This window comes from Tiliqua scincoides, chromosome 5, assembly GCF_035046505.1.
Source record: "Tiliqua scincoides isolate rTilSci1 chromosome 5, rTilSci1.hap2, whole genome shotgun sequence".
Taxonomy (NCBI): Eukaryota; Metazoa; Chordata; class Lepidosauria; order Squamata; family Scincidae; genus Tiliqua; species Tiliqua scincoides.
The window spans coordinates 28633666-28654328 of NC_089825.1; the positions used below are offsets into that span (position 1 = coordinate 28633666).

Sequence of the window (20663 nt, forward strand, 5' to 3'; positions counted from 1 at the left end):
CGCCTTTCTCTGCAGACGCGTGTGGCCTCTGGGAACCAAGTGTCTCGGGAACTAAGTGCCAGGTAAGGCACGAGAGTTTAGCATCTGGGCGAGGAGAAGGCAAGGAGACCTCTGAGTTTTGGAGAAGGAGAGGAGGAGGAGCAGGAGGAGGAGGTAAGTGTACTCATTCTAACGCTTTGTCTTTCTAACTCCCTGTCTTCTAACCTTAACCTTACCTTTAAATCAACCTTAAATCAAAATTGAAAGTTAGCACCTAAGGGAGGTATATAGGTCTACTCTGAGCAGGAGCAGAGTCCTACTCGTGAGTAAGAGCAGAGTCCTACTTGTGAGTAAGAGCCCAAGGGTCAGGCATTTAAATCAATATTTTCCCTTGTCACCAGACATTCCAGTTCTCCCACCTTTGCTCGTAGACTTTGGGCATTCGCATAAAAGCATTTATACATGGAATGCCCCAGGATGGGCTGCTTATTTGCTCCTTTGTCCCCGCATCCTCTCATTGTGCCAAACCGTCTATCACATCCCATCACCCTACCTTTCCCAATTTCTTCTCCTACCCTGCCTTTGTCTTGTTGTTCTCTAACCTCCCCATCCAACAGTAATAGAGGCCCAGCAGAGGTGTATACCGCAAAGAAAGAAGGGTTCCACTAAATCCAGGAGGGTGCCCGCATGGCTAACCAGCCAAGTTAGAGAGGCTGTGAAGGGCAAGGAAGCTTCCTTCCGTAAATGGAAGTCTTGCCCTAATGAGGAGAATAAAAAGGAACATAAACTGTGGCAAAAGAAATGTAAGAAGGTGATATGGGAGGCCAAGAGAGACTATGAGGAACACATGGCCAGCAACATTAAGGGGAATAATAAAAGCTTCTTCAAATATGTTAGAAGCAGGAAACCCGCCAGAGAAGCGGTTGGCCCTCTGGATGGTGAGGGAGGGAAAGGGGAGATAAAAGGAGACTTAGAGATGGCAGAGAAATTAAATGAGTTCTTTGCATCTGTCTTCACGGCAGAAGACCTCGGGCAGATACCGCTGCCCGAACGGCCCCTCCTGACCGAGGAGTTAAGTCAGATAGAGGTTAAAAGAGAAGATGTTTCAGACCTCATTGACAAATTAAATATCAATAAGTCACCGGGCCCTGATGGCATCCACCCAAGGGTTATTAAGGAATTGAAGAATGAAGTTGCAGATCTCTTGACTAAGGTATGCAACTTGTCCCTCAAAATGGCCATGGTGCCAGAAGATTGGAGGATAGCAAATGTCGCGCCTATTTTTAAAAAGGGAAAGAGGGAGGACCCGGGAAACTATAGGCCGGTCAGCCTAACATCCATACCGGGTAAGATGGTGGAATGCCTCATCAAAGATAGGATCTCAAAACACATAGACGAACAGGCCTTGCTGAGGGAGAGTCAGCATGGCTTCTGTAAGGGTAAGTCTTGCCTCACGAACCTGATAGAATTCTTTGAAAAGGTCAACAGGCATGTGGATGCGGGAGAACACGTGGACATTATATATCTGGACTTTCAGAAGGCGTTTGACACGGTCCCTCACCAAAGGCTACTGAAAAAACTCCACAATCAGGGAATTAGAGGACAGGACCTCTCGTGGATTGAGAACTGGTTGGAGGCCAGGAAGCAGAGAGTGGGTGTCAATGGGCAACTTTCAGAATGGAGAGAGGTGAAAAGCAGTGTGCCCCAAGGATCTGTCCTGGGACCGGTGCTTTTCAACCTCTTCATAAATGACCTGGAGACAGGGTTGAGCAGTGAAGTGGCTAAGTTTGCAGACGACACCAAACTTTTCCGAGTGGTAAAGACCAGAAGTGATTGTGAGGAGCTCCAGAAGGATCTCTCCAGACTGGCAGAATGGGCAGAAAAATGGCAGATGCGCTTCAATGTCAGTAAGTGTAAAGTCATGCACATTGGGGCAAAAAATCAAAACTTTAGATATAGGCTGATGGGTTCTGAGCTGTCTGTGACAGATCAGGAGAGAGATCTTGGGGTGGTGGTGGACAGGTCGATGAAAGTGTCGACCCAATGTGCGGCAGCAGTGAAGAAGGCCAATTCTATGCTTGGGATCATTAGGAAGGGTATTGAGAACAAAACGGCTAGTATTATAATGCCATTGTACAAATCTATGGTAAGGCCACACCTGGAGTATTGTGTCCAGTTCTGGTCGCCGCATCTCAAAAAAGACATAGTGGAAATGGAAAAGGTGCAAAAGAGAGCGACTAAGACGATTACGGGGCTGGGGCACCTTCCTTATGAGGAAAGGCTACGGCATTTGGGCCTCTTCAGCCTAGAAAAGAGACGCCTGAGGGGGGACATGACAGAGACATACAAAATTATGCATGGGATGGACAGAGTGGATAGGGAGATGCTCTTTACACTCTCACACAATACCAGAACCAGGGGACATCCACTAAAATTGAGTGTTGGGCAGGTTAGGACAGACAAAAGAAAATATTTCTTTACTCAGCGTGTGGTCGGTCTGTGGAACTCCTTGCCACAGGATGTGGTGCTGGCGTCTAGCCTAGACGCCTTTAAAAGGGGATTGGACGAGTTTCTGGAGGAAAAATCCATTATGGGGTACAAGCCATGATGTGTATGCGCAACCTCCTGATTTTAGGAATGGGTTAAGTCAGAATGCCAGATGTAGGGGAGAGCACCAGGATGAGGTCTCTTGTTATCTGGTGTGCTCCCTGGGGCATTTGGTGGGCCGCTGTGAGATACAGGAAGCTGGACTAGATGGGCCTATGGCCTGATCCAGTGGGGCTGTTCTTATGTTCTTATGTTCTTGTGCACGTACAAGCACATCCCCTTTACCATCATCACCTCTGCTGGATTAGATTAGATCTGGATTAGGCCAGATTACTTTGGCTGCAATCCTAACCACACTTTCCTGAGAGTAAGCCCCATTGAACAAAATAGGACTTACTTCTGAGTAGACCTGGTTAGGATTGTGCCCTTTGTGAGCATCACTGACAAGAAAATACCAAAGAGCTTATGTCTGCTTACAGGACACCTTGACTCCAGCAAATGAGAGTCAAAGGGCCAAATGTACATAGAACAGGCGTTCCTGTGGGGGGGGACGACGACGACGACACAAAGTCTTTCAGGCTCCTGAACACTTGTGTACAGTGGCCCCTCTTCCTCACCTTCAGAGCCATTTACAGCTGTGAAAGCGAATGATATCATCATTAGGTCACCGAACAATGTGCTTCCCTGACCCTCAGAACACCCTCCAGAGGCAACAGGGTCACAGCTTTTACTGCCTCCCCGGAGGATTACAGGGCCCCAAAACCCATGGATTTCATCATATGCGGGTTTCCTCATCCACAGCGCATCCTGGAACAGAACCCCATGGATAACACAGGATGCCCTGCATTTTTATACAGCTTTGTAATTCACATATATATAACCGTAACAGTTAACAACTGTTTTGACCTTTAAAGGTTTTGACCTATACTGCTCTGGGCCAGGGTATCTTAGAGATCGCCTACTCCCGTACAATCCGGCTCGTCCTCTTAGGTCATCAGAGAAGGCCTTTTTACAAGTGCTGCCGCCTAGGGAGGTATGTGGGGCGGCGGCAAGAAATAGGGCCTTCTCAGTAGTGGCACCAACGCTATGGAACTCCCTTCCCCTTGACTTAAGAATGGCTCCTTCTCTTGAGACTTTTTGGTGAGGCCTGAAGACCCTTCTGTTTAAACAAGCCTTCTGAGTTCTCAGCCTTTTTAACATCTTTTCAACACCTTTTAATATTTTTTACAGACCTGATTCTTTTATGATTTGCTGCTCTATGCTCTTTTTACCTGACTATTTTTTATCTGACTGCTGTTGTTATGATATGTGTTAATATGTTTTTGTTTGTTTTAAATTATGTTTTTAATCTGTTTTAACCTGTTATAAGCCGCCTTGAGTCCCTTCGGGGAGAAAGGTGGGGTAAAAATAAAGTTGTTGTTGTTGTTGTTGTTGTTGTTGTTATTATTATTTTAACAACTGAAAAATAAGTTTAAAAGAAATAAGTTTTCTTGAAAAAGAAGTTTAAACATCTTGGGGCAGCTTCTTGGACACCCTGCTGCAGCCTGGTACCTGGGGCTGAGGGCTACCCTGGCCACCCTCTTTGTATGCCACTGCCTGAGATTGAACTTTGTTGGTGGTTTGTCAGAGAAAAAAACAAAAAGCTAGCGAAACAGGATCATTTTTTGCAAACTAGCAAAAAACTGAAATCTCTTTGTGTATACTCACTCACTCACTCACTCACTCCTGAAATCTGAAATAGTTCCCTCAAAGGCAAGGAGATAAGGAACAGTTGTTGATATCATCATTAGGTCACCAAACAATGTGCTTTCTACGAGAAGTCTGCAGCATTATTAAAAACTCAAAGAGGAGATAGAAAGATAGGGGGAAGGATAAAAAGGTAGGGGGAAAAAAGGAAAAAATAAACATGGCAAACACAGATGATTTAACTGGTTATTCTAGAGATCTAAGATTTTCTGATGTTGAAATAATAAAGCAGAAACAAAGGATCATAATCTTGGAAATGCCACAAAGAGGTCCAGGGAGGCTGGCAGCACATGTGAAGCTCCTTTCTCCTAGTGTGAGCCTCAGGCTTGGAACTTGACTTTAGATCCTGTTTGTAGCTGCAATAGTGCGAGCTGCTGGAAAAATGGGAACCCAAGAGTCCCTTCATGTATGGTTGGTCTCTGATTCCTTTGATAACAGCATTCTGAAAACAAAGAAGGAATGTGTGTGTGTGTTGAGTTGGTCGTAATGGTCTCTTGATATTTTAATGCTGAATGGCTGCATTATATCTTGGGAATGAAAAAAGTTTTCATGACCTCCAACGGTTTTCATATCTATGGATATGTGAAAGTTGGTTCTGAAACAAAAACAGGGGAGATGAAATTTCTGGTGTGATGTGGGAGCTCCTCATTTCTGTAAGGTCGAAGTTTCAAAATGTGAGATGGAATCTTCTTGGCAGTGTCCCCCCCCCCCAACCCAGTGTTGGAACTTCTTGCCCTGGGAGATTGGTTCATGTTCCATCAAAATGTTGCTGCTTACATACATTATTTTTTTTATTTTTTTTATTAATTTATATCCCGCCTTTTTGCCCCATGGGCACACAAGGCAGCCTACAACAATTAAAAATACAAAATTAACAATTAAAAACATTAATTAAAACAGTTTTCAAATAATTAAACATCTAAAAACAAACCCCGTGGATTCTAATATAAAAGGAGAAAGACAGCCAGCCAGCCTGTCAACAGTTAAAAGCTTTTTGAAATAAAAAGGTCTTCAGTCCACGCCGAAATATTAGCAACGAGGGAGCAGTTCTCAGTTCTAAGGGGAGGGTATTCCACAGTTCGGGGGCCACCACCGAGAAGGCCCTCTTCCTGGCCGCCGCCCCTCTCACCTCTCTTGGTGGCGGCACAGTCAAAAGGGCCCCCCCCAGATGATCTAAGAGTACGGGCAGGATTGTAAGGAAGGAGGCGGTCCCTCAAATACCCCGGACCCGAGCTGTAAAGGGCTTTAAAAGTCAAAACTAGCACCTTGAATTGGGCCCGGAACAGAACCGGCAGCCAGTGTAGCCACCGAAGCAACGGCCCAACAGAGTCAAACTGACGTGCCCCAGCAACCACACAAGCAGCCGCGTTCTGTACTAGTTGTAATTTCTGGACCGTCTTCAAAGGCAGCCCCACGTAGAGCGCATTGCAATAATCTAATCTAGATGTCACTAGGGCATGGGTTACTGTGGCCAGGTCCGCGCAGCTCAGGTACGGTCACAGCTGGCGAATCAGCCGAAGCTGAGCAAAGGCTCCCCTGGCCACTGCTGCCACCTGGGCCTCCAGGTGCAGCTGTGGATCCAGGAGAACCCCCAAGCTGCGGACCTGCTCCTTGTTTGGCTTGGCATGATACATGTTTGGCTTGGCTAGATGGGAGGATTAGGGAGATTCAAGTTTGGGAGCTCCCTGGGGTGGGCAGGATGAACCCCTGTTGCGCTCCTGATGGCATCATTAGGGTTTCGCTTGTGTCCAAATGGGGTTGGACCTGGAATAAAGCAAGGTGTTTTCTGAGTTTGGGGGAAACTGTGTAGCATTCTAAAGGCCCAATCCTAACCCCTCTTAGAGCTGGCACTGAGCTCCAGAGCTGGCACTAGGTGTTGCAAATGCGCCATCAGACATGTCTGCTGCACCTAGAGAGAAGGCACCACCAGCGCTGAATCTCAGAGCTGCATGGACTGCCGGCTAGCACTCCTCCAGCACCAGCTGGTGGTAAGTCTTCTTGGCATGAGGGAAAGTGGGGAATAGCTGGAGGGAGAAGAGTTTTGGACCTGGGAAGCAGTGGAGATGGCGACAGGCTCTACCACTATATCCTAACCTCCTTCCTGGCCTGGGTAGCATGACATGAGCCTCCTCAGGTGTGCTCCCACTCAAAAGCAGGTGCAGATTCGAGGAGACCCACTGCTGCTGCAGTGACGTCATGCTCCTTTACCCTAAGGAGACTCCTGACATTAGCCCAGTGCCCATAGGATCCAGCAGTCACCCACTTTGGCACCACTGCAGCCCTGGGCCCTGCCAGGCTTAGGACTAGGCTATCCACCCAGTCCTGAGCCCAACTGGGAGAGTTCACCTCATCATCTGAAGATACACTGATAAAGAAATATCTAACAGATAAGGCTGCTGTCAGATGTCCCAGGATTTAAAACCTGGTCTCTGGAGAGAAAACAAAGGAGGCCCATTTCTTTTGCTACCATGGGCCAAATGACATGTGACAATGAATATGTAGTGGAATGTCCTCTGTTTCTGTGTTGTATTTTATACTGTGTCTTTTAACTTTTTATTTTTACTTATTACATTTCTAATATTGTTTCTTTTTTTGTGTTTTTCTGTATTTTATTGCAGTTTTGTAAGCTTCTTGGGCACCCCTTTTTGAGGGGAAAGGTGGGGTGAAATTGATTGATTGAATGAATGAATGAATGAATAAAGGTGGCCCTGTGTTTTTTTGGAGAGGATATAAAGATTCCACAGGAGGTCATAAAACGAGATGACACTGCAGTGGGGGGTAAGAGGGCTTTAGCACTTCAGATGTAGTTCTGATCCCGAAACCAATGGAAACTTTTCTCCAGTCTATAGTTCATAGAGGGGCTGCAATTAGGACTGGGACCTGTTGTGGTTTGTCTTATTTGATGGCCCCCTCAAGTGCTATGTACAAAAGCCCTCCAAACATAGGGCCACACAACACAACTGTAGTAACAGATCATTCGCCTGCTCATCAGTCAGGCAAAGGGGGTTGCACTTAATTTGCCCCAACAACAAGGTGAGTCAATGTCTCTGCTGATTGTTGGATGAGAAATAGTGTACAGATACAGCAGATACTCAGCAGATGCCCTGTTGATGCTCAAAGTCCTAACTTGTCCTGGAAGCCTTTATAGTCCTCCCAGGCCAGGGGAAGCTGGGTGTGGGCAAGGTCATTCTTGAAACATTCCAGATTGTAGCACCAGTGAGTACAAGAGGAACAGTACACAGGTCTTCTGGTTCCTGGATGTAGCAAAAGCAACCCCTGACCATGTGGACTTATGCACATGTACACTGAAAGAGCAGTTACTGCTTAGACTTTGCTGAGTAGTAAACAAAGAGGTATGGACCAGTAATTGCAATTATTCAAGGAAGCACATATGGGTTGTCTTCCTCAACCCCTGCTGCTTGGCAGCAAGGGCAGCTATCCCTAGTGACAAACCTGAAAACATATAACTGTACACACGGAAATGAAGACTCATTGGAACTACATTTGCAAAAGTTTTCCAGCCACTCTTAGGATTAGAGCCAATAATGAGAGAGGGGTGACTTTCATCTCTCCAATGAGAGAAGGGTGAAATGATGAGAGAGGGGTGGCTGCTGCCAAGAGGGCAACCTTATGTCTCCTTTTCTGTCTCTGCTAAGGTACATGATATCATCACATTCAGAGTTTCCCCTGCACCTGCAAGTGGTCGTCAGTGAAGTGGAGCAGTAGTGGGGAAACTCCCTCAGCACGGTGACATCATTCAACTTACTAGATGGACCATAGTCTGACCATAGCATTGGGTGCCATCCAATGCTAATTGTGTAGACTACTCAGAAAAATACAGGAGGCTCGGGTTTAAGTCTCTTCAGCTGTGAAGCATGCTGGGTGGCCACAAGCGAAGAAGTAGGTCTTGAACTGCCCTGTTGCACAGGAGTGATGTGTATTGGCCAGAGACTGTCCTCAGAGAAGTGGTCCTTGTTGTTTCGCCAATCCAGGCGTTGCAGCAGATATTGGAGGGGGCACAAAAGAAGCAAAGGGCATTTGGGGATGTTGAGATGTCCTACGCATTGGATTTCTGAAAGGGAAAATATACTTTGTCTTAAACCATTTCTGCCCAGCCCACAGGTGCACACATTTGATCCCTGTTGCGTATATGCAACGTTGGGCAGAAATGGCTTAACGCTCACATCCTAAACATATTTCCCTTAGATGTTAGTCCTCTTGGTTTTGATGGAATAAACATTCAAATAAGCAGATTGCAGCCCTATTTTAATCTCCAGTTTAGGATTTTTCAACAGGTTCAGCAAACGGTGTAGGGTGGGGGCAAAAGTAGTCAAGTTACTTGTCAGAGGAGGCATTGGACTTACTCTCTGGTGCAGGGCCTCTGACAGAAATTTTATCAGGGGGTACAAAGTTTCTTTTGGGCCCCTTTGCAAAGGGGGAGGGGTGAAACAGAGTGGGGGCGGGTGGTGAAGGGCGAGCAGAATGGGGGCGGGGAGGAGTAAAACAGGCTGGGGGGAGGGTGGAGACAGCTGAAAAGTCTTCTGAGCCCTGGTCTACCCACCCATATGGCATCGGCAGATAGAGAGAGCAACACGGAAAACCAAACACACTCCCAAGCATATACGGCCTGCCAGTAGCTGCAGCTGCATGCTTGTGGTAGTGTCCCCAGCATCCCCATGCAGGCAACAAGTCTGAGCAGATAGGAAAATGTCAGATCCCAGGAAATTTCTGGACCCCCTCCTTTGGCTCCTGGGCCCCCTTTCTGACCCTAGGACCAGGTACAAATTACCCCCTTTACCCCCCTCTCCTAGGCCCTGCTCTGGTGCAGCATGCGTACCCAACTACATTTCCTTCCCCCCCCCCCCCCCAGTGAGCTGTAAGCAAAAAAAATCCCTCAATATCCCTCAGCATCACCTACCTCACAGGTGAGGACACAAGGAGGAGAAGAACTATGTACACCACCTTGGGCTCCTTGGAGAAAGGGTGGTATAAAAATGAGGGGGGAAAAACTTTATTTACCCTTTGCCCTAAAGACATCATGACATATTTTCCTTTATGATAGTACTTACAGCCCAATCCTATCCACACTTTCCTGGGAGTAAGCCCTATTGACTCTAATGGAACTTACTTCTGAATAAACATGCCTAGGATTGGGCTCTTAGTCCTCAATAATAACAACAATAAACAGCAATTACAAAAATATATGTGAATATCTTACAGCCCAATCCTGAGCTGACTGAAGCGTAGGGCTGCCAGGGCGCCAAAATGGCTGTGCACTGTTCAGGATCAGGCCCTTATTCAACAAGCCAAATCCTATTGAATTTGGTGGTCTATACATAAGAAAAATAACAACATTAATTGTATTAAGTATCACCACTCTTTTTTTGTTAAAAATAACCCATACAATTTACACAGAGAAAGATGATGCTTGGAATTCAATTTGCTGAGATAAGGGCCCGATCCTGAACAGTGCACACTGGCTCACTGTCACAAACGTGCTGCAAGGCATGTTTGCAAGATCTTACCACAGGCCCAGTGCTGGAGCTAACCCAGTGTGAGTCCACGCTTGGCCAGCTCCAGCTTTGGGCCCATGTTCCACAGCCTGGGGGGTCTCCTGGACCGCCGGGCAGTGGAGAGTTGAGTGGCGGGTGTGGGGAGAAGCAGGGGGAGGCATTTTGGAGTGGGGGAGGTGGGGGAGAGTGGGGAAGAGGAGTGGCAGGAGAGGGAGTGGGGCGGGAGGGGGTGGGACCAGTGGAGCTCAGCTCCACTGGATCCTGAGCGCTGTGTTGGACTGTGTGGTCCGACACGGGACTCTCCGATTCTGCGCCGACTCAAGAACCACCACAGAATCGAGTAGCCTCATTGCTGGACTATTTCCCTTACTCGGGGGAAGGAGACAAAAGTCCCCTTCTTCTGAGAAGACGACAGGGCTGCCTGGGCACGTTGTATTCTGCTGCAGCCATTTTGACACCATGTCAGCCCCACGCTCCAGGCAGCTCAGGATTGGGCTGTAAGTCCTCCTAACCGGCTCTGTTTGTTACCGAATGCCATTGCTGATCCTCCTATCTAGAGGTGAAACATGGAAAGTTTTTGTGCCTCTAGGAAATATGTTTCTGAAAACCTAGATTCCGAAGCGAGTGAACATACTCGTATTCAGCAGGCGTGTTCCAGTTATTTTTGAATGTTTCAGCATGGTTGTGCTTTGATTCTCCTGAGGTTATATGGGTGGTTACAATACTGGCAGAGTTACACAAATACCGTGCTCACAGCTCAGCAATCTTTGGATCCACATTTGGAGTTCAAGGTGGGTGGCATGTCAGTAAATGCCAATAAAGAGGCTACAGCAAGGTGGTTATGACTCAGTATAGACCCTATGGAAACATTGAATTAAAGGGCCAGAAATCTTTTTCTAATACTAAAAAGTGATTGGCAAACTTTGGTCATTTGTAATTATTTTTAATTACTATTTTTATCTTGCTATTATCATACTCAACATTCAGAGGTGATCAACAGAAATGCCTCCATCACACATGATGTTTTTACATCAATCCAAACATCGCATTACCTGTGAAACTATAGGACCATGACCTGAATGCAGCAGCTGCTGTGAAGCGCTATGTGCATAGGAGGCAACCAATAAACATATATATGAGGCTGATAGCTCCCCTTCGAAGATGCTCCCTGTTGGAGCATCAGAACAAAGGTCCCATCAAGTCCAGCAGTCTTTTTTCCCAAGGTGACCGCTCAGCAATTGCAATCCTGGTTCTTGTGCCGCTGGGAGCCAGGATTGCAAAATGCTCCCCTTCTGGCCCAGAGGCCTAAAAATGTCACTTCTGGTTTTATGGAAGTGATGTTTTTAGGCCTTCTGAGGGCCGCAGAGGCTGTGCACGGCCTCCCCAGCTCCCCAGTAGGCTTTCTGAGGCCTCTGGGAAGCCTAAAAACGTCACTTCCAGTTTCACCAAGAACTGGTTCAGAAGGTCAAAAACCAAAACTGGTTTTGGTTTCAGTTCGCTAAAATCCTTCAGAAGGTCTTCTGAAGAAAAAAAGAAAAGCAGTGGGGGGAGGGGGTCTCAGCAGCATTCCCCTGCCGGATGGTGCCCCAGGGTATTTGTTCCCCTCATCTTCCAAGTTATGCCAGTGACTCAAAGCTCGCTGGGAAGCTCACTATCAGAGGAAGGCGGCAACAAGACCATCAACAGTGCTGAAGGCATGTGCAATCCAACCAAAAAAATCTAGATTATCTTGGATCACTGGCATTTCTACCTAGACTGAATGGCCTTAAATTACAGGAGGGCAGGTTTTGATCGAACATTGGGAGAAGCTCTTAATGGTAAGACCAGTTTTACATTGGATTCAATTGCCTAGGGCAGTGTTTCTCAAACTGTGGGTCGAGGCCCACTAGGTGAGTCGTGAGCCAATTTCAAGTGGGTTCATTTCAATATTTTATTTTTAATATATTAGACTGGTATGTGACTGCATTTGGGGAAATGTTACAGACCTGTACTTTGAACAAGCTACTATGCATATTCTTTTAACAATGATAGTCAAAGGGACTTATTACTGGGTAAGTGCAGGTAGGATTGTAGCCTAAGACTGTGAAAAATTTTCCGCTTTGATGATGTCACTTCTGGTCATGACATCACTTCTGGTGAGTCCTGACAGATTCTCATTCTAAAAAGTGGGTCCTGGTGCTAAATGTGTGAGAACCACTGGCCTGGGGAGGTGAGGGGCTTTCCTTTACTGGAAGTCTTCAAGTAGAAGCAGGACAGCCGTTGGATGGATTTTCTCTTCCATTGAGAATGGAGGGGAGCAGACTAAATGGTCTATAAGCCCCCTCTAGCTTTATGATTCTATAGTCTCTCTCTGGTCTGCTTAACTTAGGATTGCCACCACTGTGAGACTAGCCCAGAGTCTCCAGGAATTAGTATCAAACTCCAAATGACTACTGTAAGCAATCCTGGAGACTTACAGCCCAATCCTATGCCTGTCTACTCAGAAGTAAGTCCTATTAGTGTCAATGGTGCTTACTCCCAGGAAAGTGCGGATAGAATTGGGCTGTTAAGCGGGATCTCCAGTAATTTTTGACATCATACTGTACTGAAAATATATATATTCAGGGATATATAACGTCAGTCTGAGTTGACAAGCCTAGCTTTAATCTCAAGTACCCTATCATCATGGTTAATAATGTCAACTTGTATAGATCAGGTCTGATGTTGGTTCTGGTTCTGCAGCATGAATAGCACATCTTTTTGTTTTCTGAAATAGCTGGAAGGACACATCAGTGTAGGCTCCAACAACATTGAAAGTTTGAGCTCCATTCATTTGGGTGGATTTCTCTTTTATCTCTGTAAATTTATCTCTCCTAAAATAAGGATTATGACTAACATACAGGGATGATGACTTACTGTGACAAGATGACTTTAACTCTTCTTTCTTTCTTTCTTTCTTTCTTTCTTTCTTTCTTTCTTTCTTTCTTTCTTTCTTTCTTTCTTTCCCTGAACTTTTTCAACTCCTTGGCCATAAGTCTGATTGCCAAAACTGAAGCAGCCACACAAAATGGTTAGAAAAATATAAAAATCTAGCAAGGAAGGAAAAATAAACAAAATAATATTATAGTGTATTTACTCAGAGCAGCAACCTTGCCAAGAAAACCACATAATTTGCACTTGTATATGTCTTAAAATGTTTAATTAAAACAAGAGACGGGGCAATAAGCTTTCTTTTAATTTCACTTACATGCATATTATTGTTTTAATTCCTTTTGGAGTAAAATTTAGTTGATCTAAAACTAAGGGCTGGCAGAACAGTGCCAATGGGACATGTGCTGCATCCTGCAGTTGGGTGTCACTCACAGAGGGCTCCTCAAAGTAAGGGAATGTTTGTTCCCTTACCTCAGAGCTGCATTGCCCTTATGTCAGTGCTGGAAAGCACTGACATAAGGGGTTAGGATTGTGCCCTAAGACTGCAAACCTTATAACTAGGACTACATGGGCTATAACTGAGTGAACTGGTTGATTCATTAGTTGCATAAACCTGTGCATATTTACTTGGAAGTAAAGCCCAGACTACACCTGCAGTACATCCATGGGAAATCACATTCATGAGTCACCTTCATGATTGTCTGCCCATGTGGGATTTGCAGCCACACATTCACTCAGATCTGAGGATTCATCTGTGGAAAAAGTTATGCTAGTCCCTCCTCCAGCACTGTCAAATCTTTTAGTATCTTCCTGTATCTGCAGGTATTCCAGCAGTGCTTGCCTGCTAAAAGAGGTGGGATTTTCCTCCCTGTGGGTTTGCCTTTCTGAGGTGGTACACTTCCTGTTCCTACAGACCTTCCCCAGCAGACAGTCTAGGACGCTGCCTCACCACTTCTGAAGTCTCAAAACTTTGAAATAAACCAAAGGAACTTTTCCACTTCTTAATCCATGAGTTTCGAATCTTCCACATGGATATTGGACATGAGTTTTCTAACCAGATGTTCAAAATCCATGTGGAAGATTCCTTAACTCATGAATTAAGAAGTGGGAAAGTTACTTCGGTTTATTCCATAGGAAAAACTTATGGATAACTCACAGAGGAAAAAGAAAATATTAAAGACAGGCTTTTCTTCTCATAATGCTGTTTTTTAACCTGTTATACTGAAAGTCAGTATCTCAAAAAACTGATTATACTGAGGGTCTAGTAAGAGGTCACCTCACAAGAGATCTCCTTGGTCTGATCTCTCAAAGAGATAGGATGAGAGGTATAAGATAAGAGAGCAGGATGCAGCTGCTCCCTCCTCTTTTGCTATTGCTTCACCTGTGTTAAACTGTAAGATCTTTGGGGCAGATCTCTCTGTAAACTGCTGTGCAAATTAATAGAGCTATATTGTTGGTATTTTATGGTATTTATACTTCAGGTAGCCCAATCCAAACCAACGGTGGCACAGTGGGGCTGCTTGGTCCATGCTGTATCCAGTGCTGGAAAGGAGCAGGCTGGAAGTCTCCTTCCCATTTGTCCCATTACCCCAGGTAAAGTCGCAGCCTGTGCAATGGGGCTACTCGGATCTGTGCCAGCAAAGTCTGAGCAACCTTGTGTCAGGCTTCCAAGTCCGGGATGGGAAATAGGATTTGGCATGTACAAGCGCCACTGATCCCACTCCCTGCTGGGCCTGATTTGCCCTTGTCTCTGCCCTCCTCTTGAACAGTTATGCACTCTCCCAGCCCTCTCTCCACCCCCTGCACTACCCACCGGGGCCTTACCTGCTCCATCAGGTGCTCCTTCTGAATCCAGTCCCAGCAGGACAGAGCAGGATTTCCCGTCAATGCTGCTTACTCACTGGATAGATGCAAGATGCTTTACAACACCTTTGCTACACCCTAGGCTGGTACAGTTGTTGCTGCACCAGTGTTAACCTACAATAGGACTGCACCATATATCTATGTTTACTCACAAAGATGATAATTCTGATAGTGCTTATGTTGTCTCCTGCTGCAATATGTTTTAAAAAAAGTCATAAAAACTAACCAGAATTTAGTCATGTATTGCATTTGGGATCAACCTTGTCATTTTCTGTTCACTCAGTTCTAGTCAATGATGTTTCAAGAACAGGATTCAGATTCACAGCTAATATAATTCAGGAGAAGAGGCAGATTGACACCTAAAGTGTTCATCTACCAGCTTCTCCTGATAGAGTTTCTCCCCTTCTCAAAAAAAGAAATTAGTCTCACAACCTCTGCCTATTATGAGGCAATAGGGTTTATCCTTTTCCTTGCAATGCATCCATGGCACCGATTGAATACTGAATTAAGGTCACACCACTTTTCCAATATCCATCATGACCAGTTTTACTGAAGTGCAAAAAGAAAGCTCAGAGCATGTATATGCTTTGCTAATAAACCACTGTTACGTGACCACCTTACAAAGGCACATGGGAAATCTTCCAGGGGAATCAGCAGAAGATGACTCAGAGGTCAAATCCAAAGATAGGAAGGGACTGATGCTAATAGGGCAAGGTGTTAATAAACAGAGGGGGATCACCTGGGAAACTTTAAAAAGGGGAGGAGATAGCAGTGAATTGAACAATAGGCTTGTTGTTGGAGATGGGAAGAAAACAGGAGTCCACTTCCTCTCCTCACCACTGACATACACACAGACATACACTGTAGGGAAGAATCTTTGGTTCTTTCTCATACATTAATGAGGGGTGTCAAACATAAGGCCCGCAGGCTGAATGTGGCCCCCGGGAAGCAATTTATCCAACCCTTGTTATAACTGGGCTTTCTCAACTTGAATAATTGGGCTCTCTCGTATCTTGAAAATATAAATAAGATTTCCACATTTTCTTTCCTGTCATTTGTAGCTAATGAGTTACAGTGTGAGAACAAAGTGCTTATTCTGGTCATCATCTGCTTAATGACATCACTTCCTGCTTAATGATGTCAATTCCAGCTCCCAACAAGCTCCATGAATGCTAACTTTGGCCTTCTGTATGAAACCAATTTGACACTCCTGCATTAACTCATCATAATGAGGGGCTTCTTCCTGTCAAAACTGAGACATGCGGTCTTGTACTGATGTAATGATGAGTATCCACCAGGGGGCTCAAGCAGATATTGTACTATGAAGAGCATAAATTCTCTCTCTCTATCTCTCTTGCTCGCTCCCAAGCATGCATGCACACACACAATATTAGATTCATTTATATTTAATAATCCCAACATTAAGCCCATTCTTGACCATCACATTTGTCATGTGTGGAAAGAATGGACCTGTCTTTATGCCTGAGCACACTGAACACAGGAAGCTGCTGTCAGGGCCTGCTTTAACCCAACTGAACCAATTGCTTCCAATTGGGCCCTGTGCCTAAGGGGACTTCACACTAGAGTAATCTAGTCTTGTGTGCAATTTTATATTAAAATGTGCTTAAATCCATTTGGTTCCATAACTCACACACACTTTTTAAGTGCACATTTTGGTTGCTTTCCATTCTACCATAGTGATAAAAAGCCTGTAATAAATTTCATTTATATCTCTAAGATTCTACAGACCTTGGCTGTGAACTTGAGGCCCCACAAAAATGTTTCCAATTGAGCCCCACAGCTCCTAAGGTTGGTCATGGCTGCTGTAGAGCATCAGACCATGGGTCTATCTAGCCCCCTATTGCCAACACAGAGTGGCAGCACAAGGTTTTTAGACTGGGATCTTTCTCAGCCCAATCTAGAGGTATCAGGGATTCAACCTGGAGCCTTCTGCTTGTAAAATGTGCTTTATTGCTGAGCAATGGCCCCCTGAGGCATTTGTCTGTGCTGTTTGGCTCACAAAGTGATTGGGTACCCCCAAAGAGTCTCTTTTCCTGTTTTTGTAGACTTGCTCACTGCTCTTCTCTCCTCCATACTTGTGCAAATTGAAAGCAGCACTTCAGGCCATTTCACAGTGTGGAAAACAAATAGGGTGTCTGAAATGAATGAGAGAGACCTGAGTTCCTCCCAGTCATGAATCTCAACGAATGAAAGAAAATATTTATTTACTCAGAGTGTGATTAATCTGTGGAACTCCTTGCCGCAGGATGTGCTGACCCAGGTGTCTGACCCAGATGTCTTTAAAAGAGGATTGGACAGATTTCTGGAGTAAAAGTCCATCTCAGGTTACAAGCCATGATGGGTATGCGCTCACTTTAGAAATAGGCTATGTCAGAATGCCAGATGCAAGGGGGTGGAAAGAGAAGGCAGGTCTTGTTGTCTTGTGAGCTCTCTGAGGCATCTGGTGGGCTACTGTGAGATACAGGAAGGAGATACTGTGAGATAGATGGGTCTCTGGCCTGATCCAGCAGGGCTCTTCTTATGTTCTCTATGACTATGTTCTCATTGTCTCTTCTCCTAACCTCCCTCACAGGGTTGTTGTCATGGGTGGCCCGTCCATGACCTTCTTCAGGCAGCGGATCAGCAAGGGGTGCCCAGCTCCTTTTCCTCACTCACCTCCACTTCTCTTCTTCCTTCCACTTCCTGTACTGAGAAAGGAAGAGGAGAACAGAACTCAAATTTAGACATACCTCTCATTTCAATGGACGCAGTGTGATTTTCAGCAGCTTCCCCAGGGCTGCTGAGTTGACTTTTCAACGTGTGATTTGGCTGGACGCAATATTAAACCACTGAATCAAAATGTATTTAGAGCAACAGAGTTCACTCAGGGCTCTACGTGGGAGGTGAACAGAACGTGGAGGCTTGGTGGCAGCATGTGGTGATCAAAAACAGGTCAGATACAGCTATCCATTCCTCCCCCACTTTTTCGGTAATGTAAATAAATGTAAATATAGATGCTTCGGCTGCGTTGAAATGCAAGGCCAGCATTCCATATTGTTCCCTGGTGTCACAGTAGGAGCACTGTTCTTGCTACTGGCACTGAAATAATTGACATCGCACCATAACGGTGACTTCTGATATTTACCATACAGTGCAGACTTTGTTGTAGTGGCTGGACCTCAAGGTCTTTGGAGGAAACAGAGGGCACGCGAAAGAATAGTTCTAACAGCCAACTAGTTTTTAAAATGCCAGAGGTGGGCTTTCAACACCATGCTCTTTGGGAGACTTTGGCAGGGGGAGGGAGCAGCCGACCCAGCCATGAGGCTGATTGAAGTGGTTGATTGAGCAGTGGGTTGGGGGGGGCAGCGGCAAAGTGATGTGGTATGCTCACTGCTTCCTTTTAACTCACTGCCAACCCAGCTGCTTCAATTGGCATGCAGACCCTTTTCTCACTCACTGAGAGTGCACAGAATGAGGATTGGGGCAGCTATGGTAGCAGCCAACCCAGGGGTGACCAAAGTTTTTGGCAGGAGGGCCACATCAGCTCTCTGACAATGTGTCAGGGGGGGGGGCTGGGAAAAAACGAATTAATTTACATTTAAAATTTGAATAAATTTACATAAGTTTACATAAATGAATATATTAAAGATGAACTTGTATGAATGAATGAAAGTCTTGCGATAGCTCAAGGCCTATAAAAGACCTTGCACAAAGCAAGGCTGGCCTTTCCTTTGCTGCCGCTACTGCATCACAAACGTGAAACAGCAAGCAGTGGAAGTAGCCCTCACCCCACAGCTCACGCAAGAGGTCAAACAGTTGCCCTCATGCTGAGATCAGTTGCGTCGGGCCAGAGTGGGCTCCAACAAATGTCTGGAGGGCCAGAGGTTCATTGAAGACTGGGGGCTCCCTGAGGGCCGCATTAAGAGACTGTGGCCCCAGGGCTGGGGTTTGGGCACCCCTGAGCCAACCTCTTCCTCCAGTGGCACTGCTGTGAGCCGTCATAGTGGTGCATTTGCACGAAGAAGCAGAACAAACCCTGTTTTGGTTGTTCATTTCCATGCGTAATCAGAACAGGATCTCACCATCTTCTTCTCCTTCTTGACTGCCCAGCTGCAAAGTCAGGAAGGTGAAGAGAAGGAGGCAGTCCCCCCAACAACTCCTCCTTCCTGGTACCTTTTGGGCTGTCCATCCGCCTCCAAGTCTTCCCATTTGCTCAAACAAACCGGATGGGTGGGGAATGAGGTTGATGGACAGCAGTGGACAGATGACCTGAAAGGTAAGGCAGGAAGCCTTAAGACCTTTTAATTCAGGAAAGGCTTTTGAATGACATTGTGGGCTCTCATTTTTAATGAGATGGAATTTTAAGTTTGTGTGATCCTGGGGTTTGTTCTGTTTTAATGTTTTTAATTGTATTTACGCTTAAGGTTTTTAGTATTGTTTTAATGTAATGAGTACTGGTTTTATGCTGTAAGCCACCTTGAGTGCCCTTGATTGTGGGAAAAAGGCAGGAAACAAATAAATAATTTATTTAATAAAGAGGAGGAGGCCCTGGATCACTTTGTTGCATTCTGTACCTCTCTTTGCTCATCCAGTTGCTTCTCTAAACAGCTGAGCAGGTAAGGAGGATGAGGAGATAGCGATGGCGGCATCAACAGTGGTTGTGCTAATATGCTTGAGAGTAAAAAAAGAGGGAGTTACGGGGGTGAGCATGCAGAAGGAGCATTGGAATTGCAGAAATTCAAGCAGCAAATCCACTGAGACTTCCCCAAGGCGTTGGTAAAAAAAACAACTCTGCTGTTGAAATATGGCTGTCTGGCACCATCTAAGTCTGTGGTCTTCAACTTGTCAAGAGATGGAACCCACCTCAAGTCCACTTGTGGATCCCAACCCAATTGTTGAAGACAACTGATCTAGTAGGTGTACCACAGCTCACATTCAGTATGTTTGGGTCCCCGGGTGAGGTCTGAAGATACATGATGCAGTCACTTTGCTACAGGTCTAGATAGGAAACTGCCTTCTAATGAGTCAGACACAAAAAAGAGAGCCAGGCTGGTCTAGAGCAGTGGTTCTCACACATTTAGTACTGGGGCCCACTTTTTTGAATGATAATCTGTCAGGACCCACCGGAAAATATGTCATGACCGGATGTGGCATCATCAAAGCAGGAAAAAATTTTCACAATCCTAGGCTGCAACCTACCCACACTTACCCAGGAGTAAGTCCATTGACTATCATTGTGGAAAGAATATACATAGTAGCTTGTTCAAAGTACAGGTCTGTAACATTTCCCCAAATGCAGTCATATACCATGGCAGCATCAAATCTAATATATTAAAAATAAAATTTTGAAATGAATGGGGACCCACCTAAAATTGGCTTGCAACCCACCTAGTTTCTGTTTTGAGAAACACTGGTCTAGTGGTTAGGGAGCTGACCTGATGTCGTAACCACAAAAGAGGATAATGCACCCCAGAATGTAGGACAATCAAGAAAAATGTAGGACATGACAAAATAAAAGTTACAAACACTAGTATATTGATTTCATGCGGTTAATTTAAACACTACATTACTTATTGTTAAATTTAAAGCTATATACATATAATTTATTAATTACAAAAAGACTATGCACTGCCTGCAGGGTCCCACTCACAGGGGAAAAGGAGGGCATTAAATTCTTTTCCAGGACACCAGGCTAAAAAAAGAGGACATGTCCTGGAAAAAGGGGACATCTGGTCACCCAGAACTTAGACCTGGAAGATCCAGGTTCAAATCCCTCCTTGGCCATGAAGCTCCCTGGGTGACCTTGTGGGCCAGTTACTCACTCATTCTCACCCTACCTCACAGGGTTGTTGTCAGGACCAAAGAAGGGAAGGAACCATGTACAACTGGGGTGGGATAAAAATGTGGGCAATAAAGAAAAAGCCCCATTGAACACAATGGGACTTGCTTCTGAGTAGACGTGCATAGGCTTGTGCTTTGAGTGCCCTGTAAGCAGCCCCGGACGCCCACCCAGATCTCCCTGGCTTGGCTGGCCCCCAGGACAGGCTCACCCCGGTCGCAGCAGAGGGGAAGGCGTCGGCGGCGGGCTCAGCCCCGGTCGAGGCG

General features: G+C 45.6%; 1 long non-coding RNA gene across 1 annotated transcript; it reads right to left on the minus strand.

Moving 5' to 3' along the window:
* Positions 1–16764: 16764 nt before the first annotated feature.
* Positions 16765–20654, minus strand: LOC136651804 (uncharacterized). The gene is made up of 2 exons (XR_010794545.1): positions 20609–20654; positions 16765–17266 (listed from the first exon to the last, which is right to left on the minus strand). It is a non-coding gene; the product is annotated as an uncharacterized lncRNA (long non-coding RNA).
* Between the last annotated feature and the right edge of the window lie 9 nt (positions 20655–20663).